At 28.7% G+C, this 12,916-nt stretch overlaps 1 protein-coding gene across 4 annotated transcripts in view; it reads right to left on the reverse strand.

Annotated features, from left to right (window-relative positions):
• The window catches only part of LOC114936101 (uncharacterized), a 243,057-nt gene that overhangs the window by 156,214 nt on the left and 73,927 nt on the right, over positions 1–12,916 (reverse strand). For all 4 annotated transcript variants that reach the window (XM_029309126.2, XM_029309128.2, XM_029309127.2 and 1 more), the window contains exon 3: positions 3,122–3,199. The gene's annotated coding sequence lies outside the window, so the exon portion shown is untranslated. The remainder of the gene's footprint in view (positions 1–3,121; positions 3,200–12,916) is intronic.

Raw genomic sequence — 12,916 nt, forward strand, 5'->3', positions numbered from 1 at the left:
TGGGATAAGTTCAGTGGGCTGTTTTCCAAGTGGATTTTCTTGTTCCACTCTCGATATCTCACGTGTGCACTAAGAGTATACGTGGTATGATTTCATCGTGCGCATGACTTTGCTTCATACGTCCCACGAATATCGCAGAAAATATATTTAATCGCAGCAAACAGAAACGGTTTCGATAACGGAATGTGAATTATGAATCGCTTTTTATGCTAGGTTTATCATCTCAATCGCTCTTAGCACTTTTTATCTGACTGAAATGTGATATTTACATAAAATCAATCAATACTACCTATAAATATTTCGATTTTCAATTGTTTTACAATATGTAAATTGAAATAATTTGAAAATATTTGAAAGTACTTTAGAAATTTATTATTGTTCAAATTCACTTCAAAGCTAATTTTAAAATGTATTTGATTCGTCTATTATATAGATTGTCAGATTTCTCAAAATAATTAAATGTATTTTGAGAAATCTGACAATTTATGGATTTGCACAATTTATAATTATATAACTTTAGTTTTAAAAAAATAATTATAAATTTTTTATTATTTGCTATTTATTATATATAATTTATCATTCAATATTATTTTTAGATGCAGTTTTTTAGACAGATTATTATTACGTATAAAAATATTTCTTTATTTCACATAGATCTTTCACGATTAAATGTCACATTAATTGAATACCATATAGGGGGTTGCAAATCCATAATAATCTATAGCATTCCAATCACGAAACGTCAGGTAGTTTAAACCCATACATCTATACTGTCAATCAATTGTTGTCGATAGCTACAATATATATCCTATGCAATGTCTACGACATATGCGAGATATTGTAACATCGGATAAATTATTAGATATTTCGAAAAAATATTTAAATTTTTAAACAGAATGTGAAGAGACTTAAGAAGTAATTTTTATTAAACCTTAATAATTAACATTAATCAATTTATAATTAAAGTATATACAAAAAAATTTAATATTTTGATATCAAAATTATAAGATAAAATTTTACTAGTCTTGTAAAAAATAACACGATAATGTTTTCTTAAAAATAATTTATATTTTTATATCATGATAAGCTTTGCTTTATCTACACGGAAAAAAATTAGTTATTATAGCTAAATTTTAGCTGTTCCTATATATTAAACATGAAATTTAGTTGTCATGTCTAAATTTTATCTATGATAGCTAATATTTTTTAGTTATACCATTCTTCATTAAATTGTAGCTGAAAAAAATATTATTGTAGTTACCATAGATAAAATTTAGACATAATTTAAAATTTATGTTGCAATATATAGAGACAGCTAAAATTTAGTTATGACAGCTAATTTATATTCTATGTAACAAACTAAGCAAATTAATATTATTAATAATAAATATTTAAAATATTCGTATGTGTGTTTGTAAAAAAATGTAAGTACTGTTTTCAATTATCTTTAAACGCTCTTAGCATCAGGGAGTTCAGAAAGAAGATTGCATTTAAATATTTCCTGCTAATTTAAGAAGCTTAGAATTTTTGTAAGTAGCCGTCTAACATAACTCAAAATAATGATTCTTTTTTAGATAAAAAAACGTTACGTATAAAAATCTCAGGAAACAGAAATGGATTCAAATGACAGTTGGTAGCTCGCTTTTGTACGAACAAGTCCTTAGTCCGAGCACGATTTCAGCATTGCTCTGACCATGGCAACGCGTTCGTTTGCCGGAACATCATTTTTCATCCGTCGTCTCTCATCTGGAGTCCCGACTATGATTTATCGCGCCGCAGCATCGTCGAAAAACTTGCTAATGCGTGCCGTGCAACGGCAGATGAAGATGCACTGCCGTTTTCCGCAGCAAGAGAAATCTCGCAAGTATCGACAGGGTTTTCAACGAGCGCGCGTTAGTGGAAATTAATCTCAGCTTCGTCGCCGTGCGACCGCGCTTTTTCTCGATAATTTCATATTGGAAAAGTTCGTAAAGATTTCTTATGAAAGAATAATATATATTTGATACCTATTGCATTTTACTTTATTACACATTTTTTTATGTAGATTTATTCATTATTTGCATCTAATGTGCTCATTGTTATAAATTTTATGTGTCAATATGTGTATGTGACAGCATACAAAAATTTATAAAGATTACTCGAAAATCCTTTATATATTAATTAAATATTCGTTTGAGTGACATCAAATTTTCCATAAATAAAAAAATTACTTTAAAATTATATAAAAATTTGATTATTTAAAATATATATTTATAATTTTAAAAAATTTGATAAAAGAATTTTTAATAATACAATATTCTTCTAGGTTATTTTAAATAAACTTTATCCCAATAGAGATATATTTGTTCAGATATTTTTAATCTTAGAAAAATTAAAGACTTGCGTAAAAGACTTATATAATTTTTCCCAAGTAATAATTCTCGAAATTTATGAGAGAATCAGTATTTTACTCAAGAATCGCACAATTCCATGACAAATTGTAAAATATATAATAATTAGTCAATATTTAAATGAGACATATCAAGCATATTCGTCATAAATTAATGACGTAAAGAATTTTCAGTTAAATTAAACCTTACCTTTGGGTAATAAACAGAAATTCCTATGTGCATTGTATTAGATGCACAATTTAAAATATAACAATCAATCAATGTGCAAATGAGATATATCAAACATATTCGTCATAAATTAATTACGTAAAGAATTTTCAAATAAATTAAACCTTACCTTTGGGTAATAAACAGAAATTCTTATGTGCATTGTATTAGATGCACAATTTCAAATATAACAATCAGTCAATGTGTAAATGAGACATATCAAACATATTCGTCATAAATCAATGACGTAAAGAATTTTCAGATAAATTAAACCTTACCTTTGGGTAATAAACAGAAATTCCTATGTGCATTGTATTAGATGCACAATTTCAAATATAACAATCAGTCAATGTGTAAATGAGACATATCAAACATATTCGTCATAAATCAATGACGTAAAGAATTTTCAGATAAATTAAACCTTACCTTTGGATAATAAACAGGAATTCCTATGTGCATTATTAAATTATATATATTAGATGTACAATTTAAGCACGCGTGCAGAAAATGAAGAAATCACTCACCAATCGGACGTTGCTGTCTCCAGAAGTTTTTGGTAGTCATCACGTCGCTTGATGAAAAAGTCGATGCCGTTGCTTTGTCTGCAACATGAATATAGATCGAAAATTAGATACTTATTCACATATATATTCGATTAAGACATAATTCGCGATCGTGATTGTTAACGTCTCTAGATCGTTGTTCGATTAGAAAGCCATTGGGGTTTGCCTGCCGCATCATGATACTATGCAAACTCCGGCACGTGTTGCACCAAAAGTTGGACGCCGTTTAGCGTGTCGATAAAATCTCAATTATAGTTCTCGACGTATCGCGCAAGGCGCCAGAATCTACGACCAACATCGTACATATGTACGCATATGGCTGTCTAACATTAATAATCCAGACGATAATAAACTGCTTATGTGGTTCGTATCTTTATTCGATGCATAAAATTTTGACAATTTCAGAGAACTTCTCTGAAATGATTTTATCATACGAAAAAATATGTCACGAATTATAATATCACTCATAATGGCATATATTCTATATTTGCATCATTAACCTATATCATGTTTTAAGTAACATATTATACAATATTAATATCGTTAATATAGTATCAGATTTTTAACGTATTTAAACACTTAAAATATCATCTCTTTATATCTCCAGAAAAATATACTTTTAAAAATCTTTTTATTTCTAAATATATCTCAAAGTGATTAATAAGCTAGAATATAATTTGGAAAAATAATAATAAATATTCCAAGAAATATGTACGTATAAATAAGATATAAAAATAAATAAAAACCTAAAAGACTTTCTATAAACATACTTGTATAGAATAATATAAGAAGAAACTATTCCAATTTATCATGCTGCGTGAAGCTGCGTCGGAAATTCGTACGCTTTAATGCATCGATAAAATCTCAATTGTAAAGTGAGACGTATAGAAATGTCGACGGTGCTCCATACATCGCCTTGGCATAAAAGGCACGTAAATGTACAGCAAATAGGTGCACATAAAGCCCAAGCTAGTGGGCTCCATTGACTGACGGCGCGACCGTTATAATTTCGCGCCAGACGCGCGAGATACGATGGATCGCGATATCTCGTGCCAGATTTAATTGAAGCTCTTACATAAAGATCCGGAACTAAGGTTTATCTACCGCGAGACCCCGAACATATTCAGCGAGGAGTAACGAGAAAGACATTGCTTCCTTTAGACCGCATCCATCAGATAAGATCTCCCGCACGCAATCCACGAATTACCTGAAAGGACAATTTCACAGGTATGGAAGGTACTATCACTTAAAAATCGAGATAAGAAACCGGGAACCCGCTGTGTGCAGAAAGAATGAGTCATTTATTCTCTTGTTTGAAAACAAATCAATTAGCACAACTGCAAACTAATACTAAACGTTACTGCGTGCATGAGATCTAAAAAGTCTAAAGAATAATAATTTCTAAAAAAAATAATATTTAAAAAACACAATAAATAACTTGTCATAAAATTTGTGTGTTGTAATATCATGAGCAAATTTATCATAATTTTTTGTACAAGTATTTGCAGCCGTATTCTTTAATAGAGCTACGTATTATACATTAATTCAGTTTTGTTAAAACTGTGATTTAAGATTTTATCTTAAGATCCTATCGTCCTCCGTAACTTTAAATATGTAAGATGACACGTAAAGTGAAAAAGGTAAAGTAAACTTGTCTTAATTGAAGTGCACTGCAAACGTAGCCGCGAGAGCATCGTTCATTATCAGTGTAGCCGCGAGAAAAAATTAAAAGGCTCTCTTTTTTTTCTTTGCATTCTTTTATAATTGTTTAAAAAAAAAATATTGTAAAAACTTTTCTACATTTTATATATTAATATACATATAAAAGGCAATAAGAGCTAATTAAGTTCTTTCATTAATATTTATTTGTGGAAAAAGATTTATAACATAAAATATTAGACAGACATAAATTCGAACGTTTCGAATAATATAATAAATAAAGGAGAATTTAAAAAAGCTAGTTTGTTTGAACAAAATGAAATGTTGTGAGTAAAAATAATCTATTTCTCTTTAACTTCTTTCTTCCTCTCTTTTTAAAATCATTTCAAGATAAAAAAAAAATCATAGTATAATTATTTATTTTTAAAATAAAATTTGTGTAATTATGCCTAATATCCTTTCATAATTTCAATAAATAAATGCAATTTAAATTTAATTAAAAATATTATATAACTTATAAAAAAAATTTCTTATAAATAAAAAAGAGAGAAGGAAAACACCCATTACACTCATATCTCTCAAAATATAAGTTATACAGGAAATATATCTGTCCCTCATAAATTTTCATTCTACTTATTTTTCTTTTGACCTTTCGAGAGGAAAGTTGCAATTTGCACGCCACGGCATTTATGTAACTTCGTTGCTGAGTTATCACCAGTAGACACCACGTGGAAGTAATTACTGCCTCTTTCTCGAGACTGCAACGACGATTAATCGCCGCTACTGCTTATCATAATTAATTGCAGCATATAACGAGCAGAAGCGTCGCGACCGAAATCCGCGGCCCGACAACACCGAAGGTTCTCACGAAATCCCGCTTGCGCGATATTCAATAGCATGCAAGCGTGGTGGGCCGCGGATTTATCGTCGCTCTGGCGCCGGACGTTTATCCAGGATGGGTGGCATTTTAACGGGCTCGATATTTAACGAACGTCGCCGATAATATTTCTCGCTGTTCTCGCTCGTCGGAGCTAGTTAGCGACTGGGCTTCGAAAAAAGAGAACAGACACAGGAAGAGAAGAGGAAAACGCTCCCACGGGGCAGCTCACCTGCCGATAAACCACGTTAATAACGATAATCAGTTCATAAAGAGAGATAGGGTTGCAGAAATAACACAGACACGCTAATTTCTCACAGATTTTAAACGACAGATTCTGCTAAATATGCTATTTTGTATTTCGAATGTTAATATGATATGATGTGCTAAAGCGAAATAATATATTATCAATTTTATGTAAATATATTTGAAAAAAGATTATAAAATGTGAGAAAGAAAAATTAATTATATATGAATATGTAATACGTATGTATAAAGAGATGTGTCTTTCATTAATTCTGTTAAATGTCAAGTCATAATATTTTGATTAATTTTAACTGAAGTATTTTTTAACTCTTAAAATATTATTCAAAGTCTTGAAAAAATTGCCAATATATTTTCTAAAAGATCTTGAATCTGGAAACTTGATAAATTGTTATCTGAGAATTGAAAGATTATTAGAATTTTTTCATCTTTGTTTTTATTTTTTGTAGTACTAATTGTGTGACGTTATTTCCTTTTAAAATATCATCATAATTATATTAAGATTTCTAAAAAGTTCTTTAAAAAAATTCTTCAATATTTTATTGAAATTCTAAAAATATGATATTTCACAAATGTCAATAATGTTTGCATATGAAAAACTTTAAATTTATTATGTGTATCATTAAAGAGTCACAAAATATTTTTGACTTTTTTTTGAAGAATTCTTTATGCTAATTAGTTAATGTTTCTTCTTAATTTTTTGATCAAATCAAGAGAAGAACACTAAAACTCAAAAATTTATCCAGCATTTGAAACAACTTTTTTCATGACAGTGAAATTAGCATATATATTTCATACAGAATGCATATCATATTTTTTATCGTGTACATTCTGCGCCAAATTGACAGTGGTTAACGAGATCATAAGAAATTACGAAACAATTCTCCATTTTGCACTCGTCATGCTCACCGGAAACTTTTCTGACAGCTTTATTATTGTATGTTATATCGATGTCATGGATTGCGCGCTTCAACGCGAACATTGACGTTTACAATAATTGAAACCTGATCCGATGACGTTTGTAATAATTGAAAGGTGGAGTTACTTCTCGAACAGCAGCGAACGGTTGCTCGATCGATCGTTTCTACGAGAATTTCTATTAAAGTTCCGGCAAGCAGGAGTTATACAAGGATTCCGCTCGTGAAATCGGTAGGTCTGCGCACGTGTGCACACGCGTTTGCACGTGCGCATACGCACACGTCACAGACAAATAGCTTTCGTATATTTCTTGGCACATAGTACGACATACGACAGGGTTGGAAAACGCGAAAAAGAATGATATTCCGCTGCTGCAATAATGCTTGCATATCAAAACGAGATTAGGTGCGCAAATTATGCGACGAGCACATACATTATACAAACAGTGTCTTGGATTTTTATCAAACAAATATAAGTTATAGAGGCGATATTTGCATTAAACGACCTATTTATAATATCCTTCACAACTTGCCAAGAAATTCTTCCACGACCTCATACAAATCTTCCTTCAACTCACTGTTCTCGGAGAATACATCGCGATAATTTTTCATAATAGTATATTCGATTCATATGCATCGATAGATGATAAACCGAATGTAACAAACATGTTAAATCATATCATAATTTACTTATGGGTTGTAGAAAAATATCACTAAGATAATTTCTTAATAAAGTATATGCCCTTAATATTAAAGAAATATCGAATATTTAAGAAAAATAAAACAAAAAATTGATTAAATCCAATGATAAATTATTAAATTAAGGCCATGTGTAACGAGCAATACGATATTATTTTATTATTGAGAAGAAAATTCTTAATTTGAAATAAAAATTACACAAACGTTTCGAGCTCTACTTGCTCCTCTTCAGTGCGCAAAAAAATAGTGATAATAAATAACGATAATAAATAAATTCTTCTCAATAATAAAATAATATCGTATTGCTCGTTACACATGGCCTTAATTTAATAATTTATCATTGTTTTTATTGTCATACGAGCTTGAGCATTGGTATGTGATGGTTTGATTAGGTATTAATTTTGCATTGATTAAATCCAATTAAATAATAACGTTAAATTATACAATCAAATATATTTTTTGAAAAAACCGAAAAATTATTCAAATAAGTTAATTTTAATTTTGAAAACCCCGAAAAGCATTTTTATTTGTAATTCAATCTAAAACGTTGTATAAAGTTTCTAAAATAAACTTCGCTAGTAATACATCTTTTTCTTTCTTTCTCTTTCTCTTGTTATTTATATATGAGAATGTAATAAAAAAATATTAGTTGAAAAACAATTTTATAGTTAATTTAATTTGAAAATACATAAGATATAGATTAAATCGATCATTGTTTTGATTTGTTTAATGAATATTTTAATTTAAAGTAGGTTAACGCAAAAACTAGGCATTTCATCTTGAAGAGCATTTCTGTCGAAAATCGTCTATGCTACAAACGAGAAGATAGAATTGCTTTGTGTGAGTTAATATCGTTCAAAATATCAAGTTAGAACCAATAAACGAATTACGGATGTACCATGTGCACATCTAATGAGTCGTTCTACTTTGCGAAGTTTCCCATTTCTAATGTAGTACATTTAATAAAACAAATTTCTTGCAAAAAAGACTTCAAAATATGAGAAAAACTAAAATGACAATACTTAATAAAATAATCGACTCGATTATAAAGCTAAATTATTTTTTTTCTGTTTTTTATATTTTTAAAGCAAGTTTTTAGTTCAAAAAGATATTTGTTTTTTTATCGTGTAAAAATAGTGTTTAAAAAAGAAACAAACTACACACACAGAACACATAAAAAATATATAAAAAAAACTATTCTTCTTTGCTTATGCAATTATACAACTAGAAAACATTTTCAAACAAATGAAATATTTCTATATCAAAATTAATATAAACAGCTTCAAAAATTATCTAATTTTAAAGATTCAATAAGATTCAATAAGAAATTGCATCTTATGAAAAGTATATACATGCATATATATTGCGCAACCTATTCTTATATAGCACGACATATCTAAAATTTTATATATTATACATATCACTACATTAAAAATAAAAATAAATTAAATCAGTGGATATGTCCTAATTATGATTTTGTTATGCATCATGTATAATACACATAGGTTTAGATTCTAGATTTTATATGTATATATTATACATATACTACATATTATATATATGTATATTGCAAAATTATATAAATATGCATTCTCTTTGACAATTCACATATGACAGCTACATCGAACTTATGAATGCCTAATATTTAACGATGTTCATATGATATATGCTTTACAGTTTGCAATGTGATGATACCTCTAAGATTCCGTACAAGCTCCTCTCGACCGCGTCGAATAAATATCGAATTATACGATAAAATTGACTAAAACGTTTATACGATCCGCTTTATGCATCATTATTAAATTATTATATTTATTAAATTAAATTAGAAAATATTCCTCTCTCTTATTTCTCTTTGATTTTCTCTCTTTTTTCCAAGACAAAGAATCTTGAAAAATTTGAACTGTCCTAGATAAACGACATGAAGCCTCAGATGAAAAGCTAAGATAAATCAATTATTAAGACGAATCCTACCAGTGTACAGACCTGTACAACGTTAAATCGAATTCAAACACGCAGTTACTTGATGTATAACCCTAACTTTCTGTCTATTTAACTGTGCAAAGGCAATCGATCTGGTTGATCACGGAAAGCCGTCGACGGCATATACCAAGGACGTCAGCAGGTCAGCCATGGGCTTTGAACCGTTCCCGGCGTCACCACAATGCGTGGACGCCCCGAATCCGCATGTTTGTCGACCTATGTTCGACAGCTTTGACGTGTCTCCCATAGGGACGTAGACCGGAGATCAAATCTGGAGATGACCAAACCACTGTCCCATCACCGCAAGCAATTCGGAATTGATACTATATCTGATCTCGCGTGCGAAGAGTTATCGCCATATAAACCATGCCATCGTATTAGTCAGCGTATCGCTTTAAACATCTTATAAGTCTCAAACCATGCAAGGCAATTTGCTAATTCGATATATTCGCGTAAGGCACACACACAATAATTCAAACAACATTTACACTGTGATTTGTTCATAAATTGATCAATATATATATAATTTATATTAAATCAATATATATATATATATATATATATATATATATAATTTAATGAAAATTAGTATACTAGAAATTATTACGAAATTATTACGCAGTATAATAATGAAATATTCATTTATATATTAAATATTTATATATTAAATATATAAATAATTTATTAAACTAAAAATAATAAAAATGTTATTTAAATAAAAATAGCAATTTAATTAAATATTTTACCGAATAAATAATACCTTCCTACTAATTTGTTTGTAAAGATTGATTAAAATTACCTGTAAAATGTTATAATATAATTATTTTTGATTGCAAGTTTCTAAGTTGTTATTCTATGGGTATTGTCGATTTCTTTAGTGGCATAAACAATTCAAGCATTCAATTAATAATGTTTTTAATATTTGATACTAATTTTCTATTACTATTCTATTTCTACTATGTATATAATATTTATCACACACAATAATGAAATTCAAGATTGACATATACTGTAACGCGTACTGTTATATCGAATGTAACGTTCGACTATTTGTTTCTTATATTTCTATCTCACAAATTATTCAAAAATATCACCGTCTGACCGAAGAATTATGAAAAGTCCCCTGATTAATTAAATCTTGAATCAGTTTATAAGTTTTTTAATATAAATCGTTTCGTCCGAACGTATAATTATTTTTTAACCCTTTCAAATAATGACAATCGCTACGGAAAAATTTATCGCAGACTAATTAATCAAACTGATTGTTAACTCTTTTTTTTCAATGAAATCAATATATTATTATCGATAAGTAATAAATAATTTTAAGTACAAATATCACATTTCAAACAGTAAAATCTTTCTGAGACGAGAATCAATTAGTAATAATAGTTAATTTTTTAGTGCAGTCTTATTACCATAATCATTAAAATATAAGAAAAAACAAAATGGTTCTATATAATTAATTACTTTTCACTAATTTAATTTAAGAGAGTATAAAACTAACATACATCATCGCAATCATTAATTAGAGGAAACTATTTGTGAATATTTGCAAATATATATATTTGTGTTTATAAAATATTAGATATCAATATTAAAACTGTATGAAAGTAGAACACACAATAAGTTAAACTCACAATATTCTGCGACACAATTATACGCCTTAGTTTTTCCTAAATTTAATAATCTAAATAATAAATGTCGTCTAACATGTATTATTAACATACGAATTGCTAACAAGAGCGAACATATTCCAATGTATGTATAACGAATTCATTATGTTACCGCGCAGCCGGATTCCGATTTTCATTTCCATTAATTTCGTGTAATTGTAGACGGATGAATGAAGTAGAGTACCTATTGTTCCTCAAACGGACGAACAATACTTGTTATGCCTGGGTCTCTGTTGCACGTCAACCGCAGAAACATTTCTGCAAGCTATTCTCTCACACACACTTCTCCGATATGATTAAAGGCGGTTAAATTTATTTAACCTCAAGTGTAAAACAAGAGATGTTCGATCGAGCGAAAAATATTAATAAATTAAAATTGCTAACGATCGGAATTCTATATTATTCTCTGTAATTTTACTGTACAAAAAAACAAGCCAGACATGCCATTAAAACGTAAAAAAATAATAGGTTATCGATTTGAGTGACCTTCAATTAAGACCGATTGCATAAAAATAGGTTGTTATTGTTTGATATATCGATGTCGACCTTAAAAATTCTGTTAGTCAATAAAAATAGATTGCATAACGTTTCAATCATATCGTCGGCAATATTTGTTATTCTAAAATTGAAAGATTGGATATTATAGAATGTGTTATAACTAAACGAAAACAAATTATGTTTTTTTTAAACAATTGTTTTTTCCATTTTTCTTTAATAAAATTAGTTCTTATTTAATCCGTCTATCATAATTAAAAAAAATAAGAGTTTATCATTTAAAAGTACAAAAATTAAAAAGATGGTGAATATATACATATAATAAATATGCTTTTCTAATTAGACTCAATGATAAAGAGGTAATTAAAATTTTATTTAATTAAACTATATGCATTTTGATTACAGTGCATATTATTTAATACGAAATACTATTATAGAATAAATATTAAATTTTCTAACAATAAAACGAAAATACTTTAATATATGTATAAATACAAAAAAGGTAGGAAATAGGCTAAGAGTTAGACGCAAAATTATCTTTAAAATCTTTTTATTTAATTTATCTCAAATAAAAATCATTTGCGAAAAAACCAAGATTTTATAGATAATTTTAAAAACTTTTTCTATCTAAATTTTTATAATTATATTTTGTTTAATTATTTAGAAAAATTATTAGATAAATGAATAAATAGATATGACTCTTGAAACATATATTTTAATTTTTCTACAACCATTATAGTATTTAGAATTTGTTCAGTACTCGTAATTCAAATCCTCTATCTATAATAATATAATTTGGGATATGTGTGTAGTCATGACATGATATCAGTATTACGGTTTATTAAATTCATCAAACATTCCCGTAAAACAAGAGCATGCGAGTCATTATATCGATAGCAGAGGAAACTCGATCATCCAGATTAATTATCATTTATTTACAGCAATGCTTGGGTGGGAAACAAGCGTATTGTTTCGTAGATATAGGACGAAACAAGGCGACACATAATCGTGTTCTGATTGACTCGACTGACCACACAATTACAGTAACCCGGATAACATCTTATCGGTATCCACCGAGCTGGTCACGACTTCGTCCGCCCAAATCAATTATGCAAAATCATATAGCAATCGCTCCGCAAGAATCAGTAATTTGAAACTGTGTGACATGATGGTTATCTCGTGCGGTATT

The sequence above is a fragment of the Nylanderia fulva genome, unplaced genomic scaffold, assembly GCF_048542155.1.
Source record: "Nylanderia fulva isolate GAGA-0341 unplaced genomic scaffold, ASM4854215v1 Scaffold19, whole genome shotgun sequence".
NCBI lineage: Eukaryota > Metazoa > Arthropoda > Insecta > Hymenoptera > Formicidae > Nylanderia > Nylanderia fulva.